Source organism: Bubalus bubalis, chromosome 12 (genome assembly GCF_019923935.1).
Source record: "Bubalus bubalis isolate 160015118507 breed Murrah chromosome 12, NDDB_SH_1, whole genome shotgun sequence".
Lineage (NCBI taxonomy): Eukaryota > Metazoa > Chordata > Mammalia > Artiodactyla > Bovidae > Bubalus > Bubalus bubalis.
The window spans coordinates 21,144,513-21,167,370 of record NC_059168.1 but is presented as its reverse complement, the minus strand read 5'-3'; the positions used below and the strand labels follow the sequence as shown (position 1 = coordinate 21,167,370).

General features: G+C 37.6%; 1 protein-coding gene and 1 pseudogene across 3 annotated transcripts in view; one reads left to right on the top strand and one right to left on the bottom strand.

Moving 5' to 3' along the window:
• The window catches only part of SOS1 (SOS Ras/Rac guanine nucleotide exchange factor 1), a 131,417-nt gene that overhangs the window by 20,460 nt on the left and 88,099 nt on the right, over positions 1-22,858 (top strand). The window lies entirely within an intron of this gene.
• LOC102397373 lies at positions 5,237-5,706 on the bottom strand (annotated as a pseudogene).

Genomic DNA, 22,858 nt, shown 5'->3' with positions numbered 1-22,858 from the left:
TCGAACTTTTTGAATTTGTAGATTAATGTATTTCATCGATTTTGGGGTATTTTCAGCCATTATATCTTTACATGTTCTTTCTGTCTCTTTCTCTCTCTTCCCCTTCTGAGATTCCCACAATGCATGTTTTGGTCTGCTTGTTATCCTGCAGGTCCCTTAGGCCCTGTTTACTTTTTTTAAAAAGCATTTTGAGCATATTCAAGTCAGTTTTAAAGTTTTTATCTAGTTAGTCTGATGGCTGGGCTGCTTTAGCCAGTTTCTTTCAGTTAATTTTGTTCCTTTCAATGTGCCATTCTGTCTTGGTTTGTTTTTGTTTTGTATGCTATGTGATTTTTTTTTTCTTAAACTGGGCATTTGAATAGTATCATGTAACTGTTGAAAGTAGATTCTTTCCTTTTCCCAGGGCTTACTGTTTTGTTGTTTGTTTTTATTTGGTTTTGTTTTTGATTGTTGAAGGCTATATTAGTATGTTTGTTGAATGAATTTCCAAAGCTGTTGTTTTTTTTCAAACAAAGTATTCCTTGGTGTGTATAATCACTGAAGTCTCTTTGACTTAACTTGTGTTTCCACAGTGTTTTGACAGAGATTTCCTTGAGCTTCAGGAGCTAAAAAAAAAAAAACAAGCAAATAACAACAAAACCTCTCTCAGTCTGTATAGCTTGGGTCTGTACTGGTGCGCTCTTATAACAATTTGTGAAAATTGCCAGTGTGACATAGCAGTAATAAAGTAAGATTCAGATTTATATCCTGAGATTTGTCCATTGTGCTGTGTAAAATCAAGTTTTCTTCTTTCTACAAAAAATAATTTGTTTTGTTATTGTTCACTTGCTAAAGTCATGTTTGATTCTTTGCGACCCCATGAACTGCAGCATGCGAGGCTTCCCTGTCCTTTACTATTATCTAACCATCCCATCCTCTGTTGCCCTCTTCTCCTTTTGCCTTCAATCTTTCCCAGCATCAGCATCTTTTCCAGTGAGTTGGCCCTCTCCATCAGGTAGCCAAAGTATTGGAGCTTCAACTTCAGCATCAGTCCTCCCAATGAATATTCAGGATTGATTTCCTTTAAGATTGACTGGTTTGATCTCCTTACAGTCCAGGGGACTCTCGAGTCTTCTCCAGCACCATAGTTCAAAAGCATTAGTTCTTTGCTGCTCAGCCTTCTTTATGGTCCAACTCTCATAAATGTATATGACTCCTGGAAAAACCATAGCTTTGACTGTATGGACCTTTGTCGGCAAAGTGATGTCTTTGCTTTTTAATATGTTGCCTAGGTTTGTTATAGTTTCCTTCCAGGGAGCAAGCGTCTTTTAGTTTAATGACTGCAGTCACTGTCAGCAGTGGTTTTAGAGCTCAAGAAAGTAAAATCTGTCACTGTTTCCACTTTTTCCTCTTCTAATTGCCAGGAAGTGGTGGGACCAGTTGCCATGATCTTAGTTTTTTGAATGTTGAGTTTCAAGCCATCTTTTTCACTGTCCTCTTTAACCCTCATCCTGAGGCTCTTTAGTTCCTTTTCACTTTCTGCCATTAGAGTGGTGTTATCTGCATATCTGAGGTTGTTGATGTTTCTCCTTGGCAGTCTTCATTTCAGCTTGTGATTCATCCAACACAGCATTTTGCATGATATAGCTGCATATAAGTTAAATAAGCAGGGTGACAATATACAGCCATGTCATACTCATTTCCCAATTTTGAACCAGTCAGTTGTTCCATGTAAGGTTCTAAGTGTTGCTTCTTGACCAACATACAGGTTTCTCAGGAGATGGTTAAGATGGTCTGGTATTCTCATCTCTTTAAGAATTTTCCAGTTTGTTGTAATCCACACAGTCAAAGGCTTTAGCATAGTCAATGAAGCAGTAGATGTTTTTCTGGAATTCCCTTGCTTTATGATCCAACAGTTGATCACTTATGATCAATTGTTGGCAATTTGATCTCTGGTGTGTCTGCCTTTTCTAAACCCAGTTTATATATCTGGAAGTTCTTGGTTCACATACTGTTGAAGCTTAGCTTGAAGGATTTTGAGCATACCCTTGCTAGCATGTGAAGTAAGCAGTTGTACAGTAGTTTGAACATTCTTTGGTCTTGTCCGCTTTACAATTGAAATGAAAATGGACCTTTTCCAGTCCTGTGCCACTGCTGAGTTTTCCCAATTTACTGACATACTGAGTGCAGCACTTTAACAGCATCATTTTTTAGGATTTTAAATAGCTCAGCTGGAATTCCATCACCTCCATTAGCTTTGTTTGTAGTAATGCTTCCTAAGGCCCACTTGACTTGATAATACAGATAATTTGTACTTGTTTTAAATGGTGTTCTAATATTTGGTTTTTAAAATTCTTAAATAAAAAGTAGTTTTTGTAGCTCAGCTGGTAAAGAATCTGCCTGCAATGCGGGAGACCTGGGTTCGATCTGTGGGTTGGGAAGATCCCCTGGAGAAGGGAAAGGCTACCCACTCCAGTATTCTGTCCTGGAGACCTCCATGGGGTTGCAAAGAGTCGGACACAACTGAGTGACTGTCACTTCACTTCACTTCAGTTGATTTAAGAAGTCAAAGGTAATTTCAAGCCTCTTGTTACTCTGTTCCTAGAGAGCCCAGTTACTAGAGTTAATCCCAGAGGAGCTTCTATATGCAAAATCTTGGATTGACTTCATAGGGTAGTAAAATGATAACTTAGATTTTCCATCCAAGTATTTATAATACAGTGATTGTGTGTGCATGCTCATTTGTGTCTCTTTGTGACCCCATGGAGTGTAGGCCACCAGGCTCCTCTATTCATGGAATATTCCAGGCAAGAATACTGTAGTGGATTGCCATTTCCTTCTTCAGGGGATCTTTCCAACCAGAGATTGAACCTGCATCTCCTACATTGGCAGGCATATTCTTATCATTGTGCCACCTAGGAAGCCCATAATACAGTGAATAATAAAACAATTCCAAAAATAGATATCATTTAAAGAACATAGTCTCTTCAAAAAAATAATGTAACACAATGTGTAAATCTTTTAAATCATTGGATAAATGGTTGAATTAACTATGTTCTAGATACATACACATATATAACAGAACTTTGGGGAGATAAGGCTAGGGTAAGAAGTACTCCTAAATAGATAAAGGCTACTTCAGTATTTCTTAAATGTTTACATTTTTTAACGTTGTAGTCTCTGCAATTCTGAGAATTGTACTTTCATTTAAATTAGCAAGTGTACTCTTAGAAAAATCACAAATGCAACTGACCCTTGAATAACATGGCTTTGAACTGCACGGGCCCACTCATACATGAATAGTTTTCAGTAGTAAATACTACAGTGCAGTATTGTTGCTCGTTAGTTAAGTCTTCGGATGCAGAGGAACTGGGGGTATGGAAAGCCAGCTCTTACATTACACGTGGATTAACCCTCAAGTTGTCATATGGTCAGCTGTACCTCAGGAAGATTTAAGCTACATGTTATTTAGTTTATTTAGAGTGCTTTTCTCACTGTTTGTAAACTGAAATCACACCTGTTCATGAGAGATTGAGAGTCTTAGTGGGTGGCAGCTGGGACAGTGCGTTAAGTACATGTAGTGTATTTTGGAGGGGGGCAAGGCTTTGTGGGAACGTGTTGCATTGGGGTATGTGGGACTGCATAACAAGGAATAGAGAGAGGACGGTGAGACCCTGATATCAAAGATGACATTTTCATAGTTGAAAATTTTGACTGAGGTCACTTTGTATATGAGAAAGGGAAGTAATATGCTCTTATTCCTTCCTCCTTTCTCCTGCTTTCCTTTCTTTCTTCCTTCAAAAACCACAGAATTTCCTGTTGTCATCTTCTAGAATTCAAAGTTCTACTTTAGAACTTAGATTTTATAATTTAAGTAGACTTTTCTGAGATTCTTAAGATTTAATCTTCTTTTATTTATTTATTTTTGGCGGCTGTGGGTCTTCGCTGCACGCAGACTTTCTCTGTCTGCAGTGAGTGGCGGCTTCTCTAGTTGCGGGGCTCTGGCTTCTCACTGCGGTGACTTCTCTTGCGGAGCACAGGCTGTTGTAGTTGTCGCGCTTGGGCTCGGTAGTTGCAGCTTGTGGGCTCTGGAGTGTTGACTCGTAGTTGTGGCATGTGGGCTTCGCTACCTCGCAGCATGTGGGATCTTCTGAACCCATGTCCCCTCCACTGGCAGGCGGACTCTTAACCACTGGACCACCAGGGACGCCCCAATGTCCATTTATTTGTCGGAAAATGTGTCCTCAGCATCAAACAAATAACCTGTAGGAATAGCAGTGAGTTTATAAGTTTGAGATACTTTTGAAAAGGTAACTTCCATTAAAAAGTCTTTTCTACCTTAACATTTCAACTGGTGGCTCAGACGGTAAAGAATCTGCAATGTGGGAGACCAGGGTTTGATCCCTGGGTCGGGAAGATCCCCTGGAGAAGGAAATAGCAACCCACTCCAATATTCTTGCCTGGAGAATTCCGTGGTCAGAGAGAGCCTGGTGGGCTACAGTCCATGGGGTCGCAAAGAGTTGGACGGGCCTGAACGACTAACACACACAAGCATTTCAACAATTAATAACAAATTTACATAACATTCTTGTTTTATATTTTGTATTGTATAGTAAAGTGTTCTTAATTTTGTTGCTACTTTACATCGTACACTTACATGTTTGCTATTAAACTCATCAAAATTTAGTAATCTCTAGTAGCAAATTCTTGAAAATGCAATTAATTTATAAACTCATTTCAGTCTTTGGTAATTTTTTAAAATGTTCTTCGTATTTACATTTTTGACAGTTAATATATTTTTCAGTGTTGAATATGACAAATATGAAACATATCCTATTTCATTTTTTAAATTAAAAAACTGAACACTTTATAAAACTTATTTTAACTTTTAGAACAGTCACAAAATTTAAAGCTCAAAAGACTGTACAGTGAAAATCTTCCATCTCATTCATCTGCTCTACTGTTCTTACAACCTACCTAGGGGCAAAGAATTTACAAGTAGAGATTTTTCTGTGGTTAGCTTGTGTGTGTATACATGTATGTGGTGTGTCTGTGTGTGTTTTCTTTCTTTTGGGGAGCACACCCTTTTTTAGTACCCTTATCACCACTACCCCCGCCCCCCACACACACACAAATATACTTTGGAGACCATAGCAGTTAGGGTTATCACCTTTATTTTCTGTGGCCGTATACTACTATTTAGTTGTATTATAATTTATCAAACTAGTGTCTCTGTCTTTTATTAACCAATATGCAATTACTTGCCTTCTGGTTTGTTGAAACAATAGGTCAGACAACATTTGCCGCAGTAATGCCTCTGTAAGTGGCTTGCCATAAAAACTCCGGCGCCACATTCCTCAGTAGGGCACCTCTGATGAAGGTGACTGATTCTGCCATTGTCATCCACGATATAGTATTTCAGAACAGCCAGCTTAAACCTTCTTTGTCTTATGCTTGTTCTTCTTGGGAGTGATGTAAGACTTCTTCCTTTTCTTTTCTTAGCACCACCACAAAGTTTAAAACATTCAGGTAAAGAGTGGATTCCTTTTGCATTGTAGTCACAGTACATCCATCTTCCAATTGCTTGCCAGCAAAGATCAGGCTTTGCCCATCGGGAGGAATTCCTTTGTTATCTTGGATCTTGGCCTTTACATTTTCTGTTGCATCTGATGGTTTGACTTCGGGAGTGATGGACTTCCTTGTCAGGGTCTTCATGAAAATCTGCATCTTGGTGATGGTTCCACTGCAAATGGCAGGTCTAAAAGCTAACTTGTCCCTTACTGAGAACCACCGAGGTCATTTTCTGTCCTTTTGTTTTGTAAACACTTGTAGCAAAAACTTGTGTGTATGTCATATCATATATGAGTGCAGTGTTTCTTTGTGTTTCTTACCAATTTTGGTAAGATTGGATTTGCTAATCCAATTTGGTAATTGGATTGTTTGCTCTTTTACTGTTGAGTTTTGAGAGTTCTTTATATATATTTTGGATACCAATCCTTTGTTGGGCCTGTGGTTTGGAAATATTTTGCCCACTTCTTCTATTACCTTCTTATCCACTTTCTAGGCTCTTTCCTAGAGCAAAAGTTTTTAAGTTTTGATGTTCAATTTATCGGTATTTTCCTTTAATGGGTTGGTGTCAGGTCTTAAATAATGTTTGCCTATCAATGGCTCCTGAAATTTTTCTCCTGTATTTTTCCCTACAAGCTCTATAGTTTTACATTTTACCTTTAAGATACATTTTGAGTTATTTTTGCATAAGATATGAGACTTAGGTTGAAGTTCATTTTTTTTCCCTACACATGTCCATTCGCTTCAGCACCATTTGTTGGAAAAGCAGTCCCTCCACTAAATTGCTTTTGTACTTTTGCTAAAAATTGTGCATATTTTTGTGGATCTATTTCTGGGTTCTCTCTTATTCCATGTGTTTCTCTCTCTCTGCCAGTACTATACAGTTTTTACTACTATCGCTGTAAAATAAGTCTTTAAATTAGGTAGGATATTTCCTTCCATTTTATTCTTTTCCAAAATTGTTTTAGTAAGTCTAGTTCCTTTTCCTCTTCATATAAATTTTAGAATGATCTTGTCAATATCTACAAAATAAATCTTGCTTGGGATATTGGTAGGAACTATGTTAAACCCCTGTATTAATATTAGGGAGTGGAAGAATTGACATCTTAGATTGTTGAATCACCCATTCCATTAACATAGAATGTCTCTCTATTTGTTTTTAGATCTTTGGTTTCCTGATGAGTATTGTGCCATTTTTAGGATACAAGTCTTATATACTTGTTTTGTTAGATTTGTACCTAGTGTTTCGGGTGTGGGTTATTTTATTTTTTATGTCCATGTGTTCATTGCAAGCACAGTGGATTTTTTCTATGTGTTTGTCTTGTATCCTATGAACTTACTGAACTCACTATTTGTTGTCTTTTTGTTTTGTAGATTCTTGGCAATTTTCTACCAGATAATCATTTAATTGACAAACAGAGACAGTTTTATTTTCTCCTTTCAAATTTATTATTTTTTTTTAATCTCCTTTTCTTATTTTATTGCACTGGCAAAAACTTTCAGCAGTATGTTTAATGAATATGTTGATTGGACATTTTGTGTTTTTCCCCCCAATTTTGGGGGGAAAGAATTCATTCTTTGGGATCTGAATGCAGTAGAGGATCTGCCTGCATTGCCGGAGAGGCAGGTTGATCCCTGGGTTGGGAAGATCCCCTGGAGAAAGAAATGGCAACCTACTCTAGTATTCTTGCCTGGAGAATTCCATGGACAGAGGAACCTGGCATGCTCCAGTCCAGGGGCTGCAAAGAGTTGGACACACTGAGTGACTAACACTTACACACTCCCCAGTATTCTTGCCTGGGAAATCCCATGGACAGAGGAGCCTGGTGGGCTGCAGTCCATGGGCTTGCAAAGAATTGAATGTGACTTAGCTACTAAACAGCAACAACAGTTCAGTCTTTTACTCTCAAGTGTATGTTACCTGTAGGTTTTTGTAGATGCTCTTTATCCAGTTGAAGAAGTTCCATTCCGTTTCTCTTTCTCTGAGAGATACTTTTTCCCCCATGAGTGGGTGAAGAATTTTGTCAAATACTACTTTTTTTTTTTTTTACCTCAATTGAGATGAATTACATGTTTTTTTTTCTTTAGCTTTTTAATGTGGTGGATTACATTGATTAGTTTTATAATATTGGTCTAGACCTGCAACCCTGAAATAAACTCTGCTTGATCATAATGGATGATTCTTTTTGTATATTTCCAAATTTGACTTGCTAATATTTTGTTAAAGATCCGTACTTATAAAGAATGTTGATCTGTAGTTTTTTATAGTGTGTTTATGTTTGTTTGTTTTTTAAATCAGGGTGATACTAGCTTAATAGAATGAATTTGAAAATGTTCCCTTCAGTTCTGTTTCTAGAAAAGATTGTGGAAAATTGATGTTAATTCTTTAAAAGTTTGCTACAATTTTCAGTGAGACCATCTGGATCTGGAGACTTTTTCGGATGTTTTGAATTTACAAATGCATTTTATTTAGTAGGTGTAAGACTATTCAAATTATTAACTTTATAAGTAAAGTTGGGTAAGTTGTAGTTTTTGTTTTGTGAGAAATTGGTCATTCCTTCTAAATTGTCAGTTGTTTGTGAAGAGTTATTCATAGTGTTCCCTTACTTTTTTTTTTTTTTTTTTGTAGTTGCAGGGTGTGTAGACACATTCACATTTCATTTCTGATTTATTCCTATGTTGGTAATTTGTATCTTCTCTCTCTCTCTTTTTTTTCCTTTGTCTTGCTAGGTGCTTCAGTTTTTGATCTCTTAAAAGAACCAGCTGTTTTATTGATTCTTCCCTATTTTTCCATTTTCAGTTTTATTGATTTCTGCTTGTATTTTTATTTTTTCCTTTTTCTTTTTTTGCTTTTATTTTGCTTTTTTGCAGAGGGATTCTAGAGGTTGAGAGTTAATTATTGATTTGAGTTTTTCCTTTTTTTTAATTGCTGTAAATTTCTTTCTCAGCACTGTTTTACCTGTGCCTCACAGATTTTAATATGTTGTATTTTCATTTTCCTGTAGTTCTTTTTAAAAAAAATTTATTCTTTTAGTGGCGCATAATTGCTCTAAGTGGTAGTTTCCGCTGTACAACAAAGTGAATCAGCCGTATGTGTACATATATCCCCTCCCTCCTGAACCTCCCTTCCCCATCCCAGCCCTCTTGTCATCACAGAGCACTTAGCTGAGCTCCCTGTGCTGGAACAGTGACTTCCCACTAGCTATCCATTTTACACATGGTAGTGTATACATACATCAGTCTTACTCTCCCAGTTCATCTCACCCTCCCTTTCCCCTAACTGTCCGCGTGTCTTTTCTCTACACCCGTGTGTCTGTTCTGCCCTGCAAACAAGCTCATCTGTACTATATTTCTAGATTCCATACATAGACATTAATATACTTGTTTTTCTGACTCACTTCACCCTGTGTGACAGACTCTAGGCCCATCCATATCACTGTAAATTACCTAATTTCATTCCTCTTTATGGCTCAGTAATATTCCATTGTATATATGTACCACAATGCTTTATTCTTTCATCTGCTGATGGATCTTTAGGTTGCTTCCATGTCCTGGCTATTGTAAACATTGCTGCAGTGAACACTGCGGTATATGAGTCTTTGAATTATAGTTTTCTCAGGGTATATGCCCTTTAATGGGATTGCTGGGTCATGATAGTTCTATTTTTAGTTTTTTTAAGGAACCTCTGTACTGTTCTCCAAGTGGTTGTATCAATTTACATTACAACCCACAGTACATTTGGGTTCCCTTTTCTCCACACCTTCTCCAGCATTTATTATTTGTGGATTTTTTGATGATAACCATTCTGACAGTATAAGGTAATAATACCTCATTGTAGTTTTGATTTTCATTTCTGTAATAATGAGTAATGTTAAGCATCTTTCCATGTGTTTGTAGGTCATATGTATGTCTTCTTCGGAGTAATGTCCATTTAGGTCTTGCACCCATTTTTTGGATTTATTTATTTGGCTGTGCCAGTTCTTAGTTGCAGCATGTGGGATTTAGTTCCCTGACCAGGGATCAAACCCAGGCCTCATGCACTGGGAATTAGGTCTTAGCCATGGGACCACCAGGGAAGTCCCTCCTTCAGTTCTATTGTATGTGTTTTTAAATTTCCTTTGAGAATTCCTCTTTGATCCATAGATTATTTACATAAAAGTGTATTGTTAAAGTTTCAAGTGTTTGAAGATTTTCCTGTTAACTTTCTGTTATTGATTTCTAGTTTGTTTCTATTGTGGTCAAAGAACATATTTTTATTGATTTCAGTTCTTTTCAGTTTGTTCAGATTTGTTTTGTCATCCAAGATATATTCTATCTTGTTTTGTGTTGCTTAGGCACTGGATAAGAATGTGTTTTCCTCTCTTCTTGTATGGAGTGTTGTATAAATGTTGATTAATTCTTGTTGACTGATGGTATTGTTGAGTTCTTTTAAATTCTTTGTGATTTTCTATATAGTTGTACTGATTGTTTAGAGAGAGGTATTGAATTGTTCAGCTCTTACTGTGGGTTTGTGTATTCTCCTTTCAGTTCTATCAGTTTTTGCTTACATTTTAGAACTCGGTTGTTTGGTGGATATGCATTTGGGTTTGCTGTCTTCTTGATGGACTGGCCTTTTTAACATTGTGTAATCTCCCTCTGTCCAGTGAATTTCCTTGCTTTGAAGTCTACTTTCAGTTCAGTTCAGTCAGTTCAGTTCAGTTGCTCAATCATGTCTGACTCTTTGCAACCCGATGAGCTGCAGCACGCAGGCTTTCCTGTCCATCACCAACTCCTGGAACTTGCTTAGACTCATGTCCATCGAGTTGGTGATGCCATCCAACCATCTCATCCTCTGTCGCCCCCTTCTCCTGCATTATCAGGGTCTTTTCCAGTGAGTCAGTTCTTTGCATCAGGTGGCCAAAGTATTGAAACTTCAGCTTCAGCATCAGTCTTTCCAATGAATATTCATGACTGATTTCCCTTAGGATTGACTGGGTGGATCTCCTTGCAGTCCAGGGGACTCTCAAGAATCTACTCCAACACCACAGTTCAAAAGCATCAATACTTGGGCACTCAGCTTTCTTTATAGTCCAACTCTCACATCCATACATGACTACTGGAAAAAACCATAGCTTTGACTATACAGACCTTTGTCGGCAAAGTAATGTTTCTGCTTTTTAATATGCTGTCTATGTTTGTCAATAGCTTTTCTTCAAGCGTCTTTTAATTTCATGGCTGCAGTCGCCATCTGCAGTCATTTTGGAGCCCAAGAAAATAGTCTCTCACTGTTTCCATTGTTTCCCCATCTATTTGCCATGAAGTGATAGCTTTTTGAATGTTGAGTTTTAAGCCAGCTTTTTCACTCTTCTCTTTCACTTTCATCAAGAGGCTCTTTAGTTCCTCTTCCCTTCAAGCCATAAGGGTGGTGTCATCTACATATCTGAGGTTATTGGTATTTCTCCCAGCAATCTTGATTCTGGTTTGTGCTTCATCCAGCCCACCATTTCACATGATGTACACTGCATAGAAGTTAAATAAGTAGGGTGAGAATATATAGCCTTGACGTACTCCTTTCCCAATTTGGAACCAGTCGGTTGTTCCATGTCCGATTCTAACTGTTGCTTCTTAACCTGCATACAGATTTCTCAGGAAGCAAGTACGTTGGTCTGATATTCCCATCTCTTGAAGAATTTTCCACAGTTTGTTGTGATCTACACAGTCAAAGGCTTTAGCACAGTCAGTGAAGCAAAAATAGATGTTTTTCCGGAATTCTCTTGCTTTTTCTGTGATCCAACAGATGTTGGCAATTTGATCTCTGGTTCCTCTGTCTTTTCTAAATCCAGATTGAACATCTGGAAGTTCTTGGTTCAAGTACTGTTGAGGCCTAGCTTGGAGAATTTTGAGCACTACTTTGCTATCGTGTGAGATAAGTGCAATTGTGCGGTAGTTTGAACATTCTTTGACATTGCCTTTCTTTGAGATTGGAATGCAATCCTTTTTCAGTCCTGTGGCCACTGCTGAGTTTTCCAAATTTGCTGGCATGTTGAATGCAGCACTTTCACAGCATCATCTTTTAGGATTTGAAATAGCTCAGTTGGATTTCCATCACCTCCACTGGCTTTGTTTGAAGTCTACTTTATCTGATGTTAATGTTGCCACTTCTGCTTTCCTTTGATTAAGGCTTGCATGATGTATCTTTTTCTGTTCTTTTACTTTTATCTACTTATATTATTATATTTGAAGTGACTGTCATTAGATAGTACATAGTTAGGTCACTTTTTTTAATCCACTCTGCAAATCTCTGCTTTTAATTGCTATGACCATCTTCATGCAGTGTAATTATTGCTGTGTTATGGCTTAGCCTGCCATTTTAGATACTGTTTTCTGTTTTCTTTTTCCTGGGGTTACTTGAACATTTATTAGAATTCCATTTTGATTTATTTACTGTGTTTTTGTGTATCTCTTTGTATAGCTTTTTGTATAGTGGTTCTGAGTATTACATGATGCATACAGTCAACCCTTGAACAAGGCGGGGGGTTAATCTGTGCATAATTTACAGTTGGCTCACAGTCTCCACTGTTGCTCTGAATCTCCAGCTGCAGTCAGCCATGGACTATGTAGTACTATGGTATTTACTTTTTTTTTAAGTTTATTTTTAAAAATTACTTTTGGCTCTCTGGGTCTTCACTGCTGTGTGAAGTCTTTGTCTAGCTGTGTATGGCCAGCCGGGGCCACTTTGTGCGGCATGTGCAGGCTTCTTCCAGCAGCTTCTCGCCGTGGAGCACAGGCTCTGCGCATGCATGCGCAGTAGCTGCAGCTTCTCGCCATGGAGCACAGGCTCTGCGCACGCATGTGCAGCAGTTGTGCAGCAGTTGTGGCGTGCGGCTGTGGAGCTCGGGCTCAGTAGCTGTGGCTCATGGGCTTATTTGGTTCCCCAGGGCATGTGGAGTCCTCCCAGACCAGGGATTGAACCCATGTATCCTGCATTGGCAGGCTGATTCTTAACCACTGGACCACCAGGGAAGCTCCCAGTATTTACTGTTGAAAGATATCCCCTATAAGTGGAACCATGCAGATCACACTCACATTGTTCAAGGGTTAATTGTGTATAACTTATCACAGCATATTGGTATTATTTTATCTGTTTGATTAAAGCATAGAGAAATTTATCTCCCTTCCTTTATGTGGTTCTGTATAAGATGATTGCCTTAATATATCCTCTTACCTACATTTAGAACCACAGGAGATATTGTTACAATTTTGCTTCAGCCATCAAACATAATGGGAAATGAAGAGAAGGAAAGCCTGTTATACTTACCCAATAATTTCTTCATCATGTCCTTCCTTCCTTCGTGATGTTCTGAAATTCCTCCTTCATTGTTTGCCTTCTGATTAGACAACTTCTTTGGACTGCAAGGAGATCCAACCAGTCCATTCTGAAGGAGATCAGCCCTGGGATTTCTTTGGAAGGAATGATGCTAAAGCTGAAGCTCCAGTACTTTGGCCACCTCATGCGAAGAGTTGACTCATTGGAAAAGACTCTGATGCTGGGAGGGATTGGGGGCAGGAGGAGAAGGGGACGACAGAGGATGAGATGGCTGGATGGCATCACTGACTCGATGGACGTGAGTCTGAGTGAACTCCGGGAGTTGGTGATGGACAGGGAGGCCTGGCGTGCTGCGATTCATGGGGTCGCAAAGAGTCGGACACGACTGAGCAACTGATCTGATCTGATCTGATTAAGCCATTCTTTTAGGGTGGGTCTGTTGGCAACAAATTTTCTTAATTTTGTTTCATTTGAGAATGTTTATATTTCCTCTTCATTCCAGAACAGTATTTTCACCAATATAGGATTCTGAGTTGGTAGCTCTTTTCATCTAGCACTTAAAAGAATATTATCATGACTTCCTCTGACTTCCATGGTTTTTGATGAGAAATTTTCTGTCATTTTAATTGTTTTTCTAATCTAGGTAAGGTGGTGTTTTTCTCTGACTGCATTCAAGCCAGTCTATTTACAAATCTTCTCTTCCATTTGTGTATGATTTTTTGTGTGTGAAAAAAATATTTTCCCAGCAATATTGTATTGTTAGCCTTAAATAGGAATTACTTGGAAGTTTTAGTAAAATTATTTCATAATGAAACTACTACTTTAAGAAGGTCTCTAGTGAAGTAAAAAAAAATTTTTATATTTATCTAATACCACCCTCTAAGCCAGGGTACTTTATATTTTCAGATTCTATTAGCAAAAGTAATTTTTCATTCCTTTGACCCTATTTGAAATTTGGAGTCAAATATTTCAGTCTTTAATGTATATGCTGGAAAACTACCAAGACTTGAATTCAGTGAAATCTCTTTATGACTGTATTTTAAGTTATCTGTGTTACATTAGCATTTTACCTGAGGAAGTTCAAAACTTTGCAGGGTAGGAAAAGTATAAGTAACCAGAAATATCTTCAGATCTGTATAATAAACCAATTCTAGTTTGCTTTTGCTTTTTTAGATTTTTGTCTTCTATTAGGATTTAGGTTGAACAATTATTAAGTTGATAAAAGCATAACTTAATACTTATTGATACCTTATTAATAGTTATAGTATATGGAGTGAATTCTACCTTTTAGAATTATTAAAGTATTAAAGGACCCAGCTTTTTACAGAATGTATTTTGTTGTTCTACCGTTAAGTAACTCCTAATTTTTTCATTTAGTCACCACTTTGGAACAAAAATATCTTGCATAAGCCAAAATATTTCTTCTGTGGTTTCTTTTTCAGAGTTTGAGTATGTTATGCTTTTTAGCAATTCATAATACTAAGCTCTTTTAGTCTGCATACTTTGGTTACAGCAAAAGTACAGGTTTAAAAATAAAATTATTTTAAAATACAAGGGTTAAGTTTTTTAATGGTTAACATTTAATAATGAATATACTGGTAACTACGGCCATCTTCATATTGATTTTATAGCCTTCTTAAAAATAAAAAAAGAACTTAAAAGATTGAGACTTTCCTTGTGAATCACTTTGTGGGATCTTGTTCCCTTTTAAATAGTAATAATCATTCACTATTCAAGTTAAAATTAAAATAATACAGATGCATGTGAAATAAAAGGGAAAATCTCTTCTTTCTCTTCTTCCATCCCACCAGTCTCAGCTCACCAGAATCTACATAGCCTAATCTTTTGGCTCAAAAATGAACTCTTCTTCCTTTTTAAAAATAGAAGCAGTACTTAAAAAAAAAGATCTTAAACAGAAGTTCAATATATTGCCAGATCACTAAGTTTTTTTTCCAAAGGCAGTGAGTAGAATTATGGTGGTACTTGTGTACCTCCTGGGAAAGCTCTTGAGTTCTGTGCTAATAATTTGAGAACTCCTGTTTCTTTTGTGCTTCTGATAGTTAAAAATAAGAAATTAGTTGAACATTTTATGAAGGAGACATACTCTGGTTTTTAAAAGCATATATTTAAAAAATAGCCTTATATTCCTAATATAAAAATGTTGCTTTGTCAGAAGTTTCAACATTTGGAACAAATTTTATTAATAATTTCTAAATAGATAAAGTATAATTCAAATCAGGTTAGTTAGGATTAGTGTCCAGAAAGCTGTTAGAATTCACATAATGCTAAATGTAAAGTTGTTTTCTGTGTTATCTAAGTGTTCAGTTGTTTTAGACATACTACTGAAATTAACTCCTGCAATGAAAATATATGTTTTTGTTTATATTTTCTTGATTTTATTCATTTTCTTTCTGTGTTGTGTTTTTTTTTTTTTTATAGGAACTTTGAGGTGTAATTTGTGTTATTATACAGTCTGCCATTTACAGTGTATAATTTAGTGGGTTTTAGTATATTCACAGAATTGTGCAACCATCACTACATTTAATTATTAATCCTTTTCATCACCTCAAAAAGAAACCTTGATTCCTTCTGTCGTACCCCTCCCCAGCCCTAGGCAACCATTGGTCTACTTTGTCTCTATAAATCTGCCTATTCCGGCATTCCATATAAATGGAATCATATAATATGTGTTTCACTTGGCAGAACATTTTAGGTTCATCCATGTTGTAGTATGCATCAGTATTTCATTCCTTTTTATAGCCAGTTATTAGCCCATTGCATGGATGTGTGTGTGTGTGTGTATGTTAGTCACTTGGTTGCGTCTGACTCTTTGAGACCCGACGGACCCCTCTGTCCATAGGATTCTCAAGGCAAGAATACTGGAATGTGTTGCCATTTCCTTCTCCATGCGACCTTCCCAACTCAGGGATCAAACCTGGGTCTTCTGCATTGCAGGCGGATTCTTTACCATCTGAGCCACCAGGGAAGCTTGTATGGATAATGCTACATTTTATGTGTCAATACATGGGTGGGCTTCCCTGATGAACTCAGTGGTAAAGAATCCGCATGCCAGTGCAGGAGACATGGTTTCGATCCCTGGGTCGGGAAGATCCCCTGGAGAAGGAAATGGCTACCCACTCTAGTTTTCTTGCCTGGGAAATTCCATGTACAGAAGGGCTACAGTCCATGGGTTCACAGAAGAGTTTGACACAACTTAGTGACTAACAGCAACAAAACAATACATGGACATTCAGGTTATTTTACATCTTTTGGCTATTAAGAATAATGTTGCTATAAACACTTGTTTAAATGTTTCTTGTGTAGATGTAGTAGTTTTGTTTCTCTCAGAGTGGAATTGCTGGGGCATGTGGTAAATTTCATGTTTAATTGTTTGAGGAGCCACCAGACTGCTTTCCTAAGTGGCAGCACCACGTTATACCCCCACCAGCAGTGTGTGAGGGGTCCACTTCCTTCACAGCCACACCAGTGCTTAATGATCTTTTTGATTCTAGCCATACTAGTGGAAATGAAGTGATATCTCATTGTGGTTTTTATTTGCATTTTCCTAAAGTAATAATGTTAGACCTCCTTTCTTGTGCATATTGGCCATTTGTTTATCTTTTTTGGAGAAATGTCTATTCAGATTCGTTTCCCATTTGTTAATTGGGTTCTTTGTTATTAATTTGTGAGAAATCTTTATATATTCTGCATACAGATTCCTTATCAGATAAATGAACTGCAAATATTCCTCCTGGTTTATGAACCAGAGCATTCTTACAATATTGTAATTAATATAGAATAGTTCAAGCTTATATAAACTTTTAATTTTCAGAAAGTGAAAATGTTTAGCACTTGAACTTTTCTAATCATGGGTTCATCATTAATGTTTCAGGGGTTTACTTCGGGCTTGTGCCTTAGATCAGTTCTCGAACATTATTAAGCATTAACAAGTGGTGTGGATGCTGTTGGTTCCTGACCCTCTGCCTTAATGATCCCTGTTAACTATCACAAAATATTAGAAAAATGCTGATAAGTAGCAGTTTCTACTTATCTACTAGATAAAATTTAGATTTACCCTCTCTTGTTTGCACATACAATTTGCATATATTTGCATATACAAAGTTTCTTATACTATTTAGCCATGGTTAGTGCCTCAGTTATTTGGTTCCTTTTAAAATTCATGCATACACATACTTTTCTTCCTAGTGTTGTCTTCCTTCAGATCCTCACAGTTATTTGAACTTAAGAAAATAATCTAATAATCAAAGAATGTTAGAACTTAAAAGGAGCTTTACAGATCATCCAATTAATTCCTCTTCTCTTTGCCCAGATAGAAATTAATTAAATCACTTAATCCAAGATTACATAGTTAATTAATGGTAGGTATAGGTAGTTCTTGGGGCTTCCCTGGTGGCTCAGACGGTAAAGCATCTGCCTGCAATGTGGGAGACCTCGGTTCGATCCCTGGGTTGGGAAGATCTCCTGGAGAAGAAAATGGCACCCCACTCCAGTACTCTTGCCTGGAAAATTCCATGCACTGAGGAGCCTGGTAGGCTACAGTCCATGGGGTTGCAAAGAGTCGTACACGACTGAGTGACTTCACTTTTACTTCACTTTCACTTTCATAGGTAGTTCTTAGTAAATTTATTTCTGATAATTCTTTTTTGAAGGAAAGTACAAATTTATTTCAGCTCATATATTTTTAGTGATTTTCAAATACAGATCTTGGCAACCTTTCTTCAGATAATAAAAATCTTACTATTTTTGGAATGACTTAAAAATTGATTCTGTGCTAAATAGTATCTAATTGTTTTACCGTGTACCAAAAACCCCATAAATTTAGCCTGGCAGATAATTTGGCTTTTAAAAGTATGATTTATAGGTGTTTTTGTTTTTTCTTTTTCTCTCACCTTTATTAAGGTATAAGTGAGAAAAGTTGTATATACTTTTAAGGTATATAATGTGATATTTTGATATATATTTACATTGTAAATGATTACCACAGTCGAGCTAATTAACATTTCCACCAGCTCACACAGTTATCCTCTTTTTGTGTTGTGAGAACACTTAAGATGTGCTCTCAACAAATTTCAAGAATATGACACAGTATTATTGAGTATAGTCATCATGTTGTATATTAGATCTCCAGAACTTATACATTTTGCATTACTGAAGTTTTGTATAAAGGGTACATTTCCCTTTATGGGTGTCTTTTCTCTTCTGTTTTTAAACAAAAGAAGCATATGAGGAAGAAGATAGATGTTTAAAAATATGTGCTAGTGAAATGTGGGACAGAATTTCATGAATAAACTTTTGTAAAACAGAGTACAGTGGGCAGGTTAGTTATTTCCTGGAGACATGTTACACCTATTAGAAAATTCAAAGGCAGTGATGAGAAAAAGACATGTAATAGGAAAAGGATAAAGCTATCTGCCCTCCCTCCCCAACTCCTCCCCACATGCCCCCTTTAAAAATCTCCCTGGCCAAAGTCTGTGTAAGGGAAGAGACAGTCTTGCTTTCACCAGTCTAAGTTAATAGGCTAATAGATGTTCCTTTTAATATTTACAAAAATACTAAAGTCTCTTTTTTTCGTTTAAAATGAAAGTCACTCAGTCGTGTCTGACTCCTTGGGCTTTTTGACCCAATGGACTTTACAGTCCATGGAATTCTCCAGGCCAGAATACTGGAATGGATAATCTTTCCCTTCTCCAGGGGATCTTTCCAACCCAGGGAACGAACCTAGGTCTTCCTCATTGCAGGCAGATTCTTTACCAGTTGAGCCATTGTTTAGCCCTTCACTTTAATAGTTAAGCGATCTTTTTTTTTTTACTTTTTGCCCAAAATAGTTAATCTGTGTTGTTTCTTTCATAGGAATTTGCTTAGCCAAATAGGTAGCTGTCTATAAACATCTAGTTTTTTAGACACCAACTGTGAGATGTGTGGAAAGCACTGTTAAACACTAAAAATAGATGGTGAAAGCACTGCTGACTGCCTGCCTGCCCTTGGTCTGCTCCTGCCTGGGCTTCTATACAGCCAGTGGCCTAGTCCAACTATGCTGTAATGTTGCTAAAATCATTTTTATGCTTCACTGTAAAAACTCTTAATTCTGTCTTCTTTGAACTGTGAAACAGTTCTGTCCTATGTAAATCTCAGTTTATGTGGAACTGAAATAATTTTTGTCTTAGAACCAAGTATTCCAGTTAAGTCTTTGGGCTTATTTTCATCTTTTAAATTTGGCCTAGATTAGGGAACCTATTACTAAAGTAGGAAATGTAAATCTGCCCCCAATTCAAAAGAGAGTTATTTCACTGTTTCAGATAAAAACTTTTGAATGTGGCCTGCAGAATTCAGGTGCTTAAGAGCCACACACTGCAGGGTTGTTAGTTCATATAATCTAGGAAACATGCCTCATTCTGGCCCTTCGTAACTGAGCTGACTTTCCTGCTTGCCTAATCATAGTGTCTCTTTCTCCAGGAAGACTTTTTAGATGAACTCCACTCATCTACCAATCCTCAAGTAATTTATCAAGAATCCTTAGACATTCTCATGAGTCTGAGAGTTGTTACGAGATTTAAACAACTTTGTGTTTCTCCATAGGTATAGATACTAATGGACTTTCCAGGTGGAGCAGTGGTTAAGAATCCACCTGCCAGTGCAGAGACACAAGAGACATGGTTCAATCCCTGGGTCAGGAAGATCCCCTGGAGTAGGAAATGGCAGCCCACTCCAGTATTCTTCCCTAGGTAATTCCACAGACAGAGGAACCTAGCAGGCTACCATCCAGGAGGGTCACAAAGAGTTGGACACGATTGAGTTTGCACACACACACACACATAGATACTAGTACCGTACATCTGAGACCTGGGATCGATCCCTGGGTTGGGAAGATCCCCTGGAGACGGGAAAGGCAATCCACTCCAGTATTCTGGCCTAGAGAATTCCGTGGACTGTGGAGTCGCAGAGTCAGACATGACTGAGTGATTTAAGAGTGTCTATTGGAGGGTGAGTTTGAACATGATGATTTTGAAACAATGACAAAACCTTTTTGAAACTTTGTAAGTAGCACATTTGAGCAGCAGTTTAAAATAAAGATTTTAAAAACTGTGTTTTCTGTGATTCTAGGTAGTACTTTAGAGGGACCTTCATGGAAACTGAGGGGATTGATGAACTAGAGGTAGGGGATACCACACTCTGTTTAACCAGGGCAGCTTTACTCTTACTTGTGTTATGCATTGTTGTTCAGTGTAGATTTCTCTTGGAAGCTTGCCTCTCCCTTCTAAAAGTTGTGAAAGTCATAGGACTAACAGGTTTATGATTTGGGGTTTGGAGGGTAAACAGTATGATGTGTGTGGCTGACTGAATTATTATTATTATAGAAGATCTGTAAACAGATCTCTAGTTAGCCTGATAAGAAGTCCTCAGAAGTTATTAATGATGATTGGGGAATGCTACTCCAGGACATCTTTGACGAATAAGTCGGTAGTTCTCAAGTTTTTGATCTGATAACTCCTCTACACTCTTAAACAATTATTGAGGGTCTCAAAGAGCACCTTGTATATGAGTTATGCCCATGAATTTGTATTTAAAAAATAAAACACTTAAATTTATTTTAAAATAGTTAACTCCTTACGTATTAACAATAAATTTTTTTTATAAAATGTATTTCCCCAAACAAAAAATTTAGTGTCATTTTTTACATTTTTGCAAATCTCTTTTTCGACTTCATAAAAGAAACACAGAGTTTCTGGTAGTCCAGTGATTGAGACTATACTTCCACTGCATGGCACACAGATTCAGTCCCTGGCCAGGGGACTGAGATCCTGCATGTTGCATGGCAAGGCCAAAACATAAAAAATTAGAAAAAGAAGGAACAGATTCTCTTCATTCAGTCGGTTGTGATACGCTGTTTTAGTTGAACTGTGTAAAGAAAATACAGCCTCATGGCTGTAAATAGTTGGGAAGGGAAAAGGTTTTTCAGATATTATGAACATATTTCTTTGACATCAGACCCCACAAGTTTCTTATTTGCAATGTGGAATCTAAAACCATGGCAATGAACTTTCTTTTTCCTGAACTTAAAGTTGCAATGTACCCTTGTAGAAACCTAACTGCTGCTCCATCACCCTCAAAAGTCGTTAAGTGATCTGGCCACCTCCTATCTCTCTGATCTCATCTCCAGACCCTCTGCTGGCTCTGCTTGCTATTTGTTTCCCTGAACAGTCTCCTTCATTGGGCTTTCGTGCTTGCTGTTACCTCCAACTTCACAGCAAATAAATTCAGTCGAGATCAGTCACTCTGTCCTGTTGGCTCTTTGAGACCTCATGGACTGCAGCAGGCTAGGTTTCCCTCCATCACTAACTCCTGGAGCTTCCACAAACTCATGTCCATTGAGTTGGTGATGCCACCCAACCATCTCATCCTCTATCGTTCCTTTCTCCTGCCTCCAGTCTTTCCCAGCATCAGCGATTTTTCCAATGACTCGGTTCTTTGCATCAGGTGGCCAAAGTATTGGAACTTCAGCTTCAGTCCTTTCAATGAATATTCAGGGTTGATTTCCTTTAGGATTGACTGGTTTGATCTCTTTGCAGTCCAAGGGACTCTCAAGAGTCTTCTCCAAAACCACAGTTCAAAAGCATCGATTCTTCGGCACTCAGCTTTCTTTATGGTCCAACTCTCAACATCCATACATGACTACTGGAAAAACCATAGCTTTGACTAAATGGACCTTTGTCGGCAAAGTAATGTCTCTGCTTTTTAATATGCTGTCAAGGTTTGTCATAGCTTTTCTTCCAAGGAGCAAGCGTCTTTTAATTTCATGGCCGTAGTCACCATTTGCAGTGATTTTGGAGCCTAAGAAAAGTCGGCACTGTTTCCATTGTTTTCCCATCAGTTTACCACGAAGTGATGGAACTGGATGCCATGGTCTTAGTTTTTTGAATGTTGAGTTTTAAGCCAGCCTTTTCACTCTCCTCTTTGACTTTCATCAAAAGATTCTTTAGTTTTTCTTCGCTTTCAGCCATAAGGGTGGTGTCATCTGCATATCTGAGGTTATTGATATTTCTCTCAGCAATCTTCATTCTGGCTTGTGCTTTATGCAGCCCAGCATTTCGCATGATATACTCTGGATAAAAGTTAAATAAGCAGGGTGAGAATATACAGCCTTGACGTGTACTCCTTTCCTAATCTGGAACCAATCAGTTGTTCCATGTCCGATTCTAACTGTTGCTTCTTAACCTGCATACAGATTTCTCAGGAAGCAAGTAAGGTGGTCTGATATTCTCATCTCTTGAAGAATTTTCCACAGATTGTTGTGATCCACACAGTCAAAGGTTCTAGTGTAGTCAATGAAGCAGAAGTAGGTGTTTTTCTGGAAATCTCTTGCATTTTCTGTGATCCAGTGGATATTGGCAATTTGATCTCTGGTTCCTCTGCCTTTTCTAAATCCAGATTGAACATCTGGAAGTTCTCGGTTCAGGTACTGTTGAAACCTAACTTGGAGAATTTTGAGCATTACTTTGCTAGTGTGTGAGATGACTGTAGTTGTGCAGTGGTTTGAGCATTCTTTGGCATTGCCTTTCTTTGGGATTGGAATGAAAACTGACCTTTTCCAGTCCTGTGGCCACTGCTGAGTTTTCCAAATTTGCTGGCATGTTGAGTGCAGCACTTTGACAGCATCATCTTTCAGGATTTGAAATACCTTAGCTGGAATTCCATCACCACCTAGCTTTGTAGTGATGCTTCCTAAGGCCCACTTTGCATTCTAGGATGTCTGGCTCTAGGTGAGTGATCACACCATCATGGTTATCTGGGTCATTAAGACCTTTTTTGTATAGTTCTTCTGTGTATTCTTGTCACCTCTTAATATCTTCTGCTTCTGTTAGGTCCATACCATTTCTGTCCTTTATTGTGCCTATCTTTGCATGAAATGTTCCCTTGGTATCTCTAATTTTCTTGAAGAGATCTCTAGTCTTTCCCATTCTATTGTTTTCCTTTATTTCTTTGTAC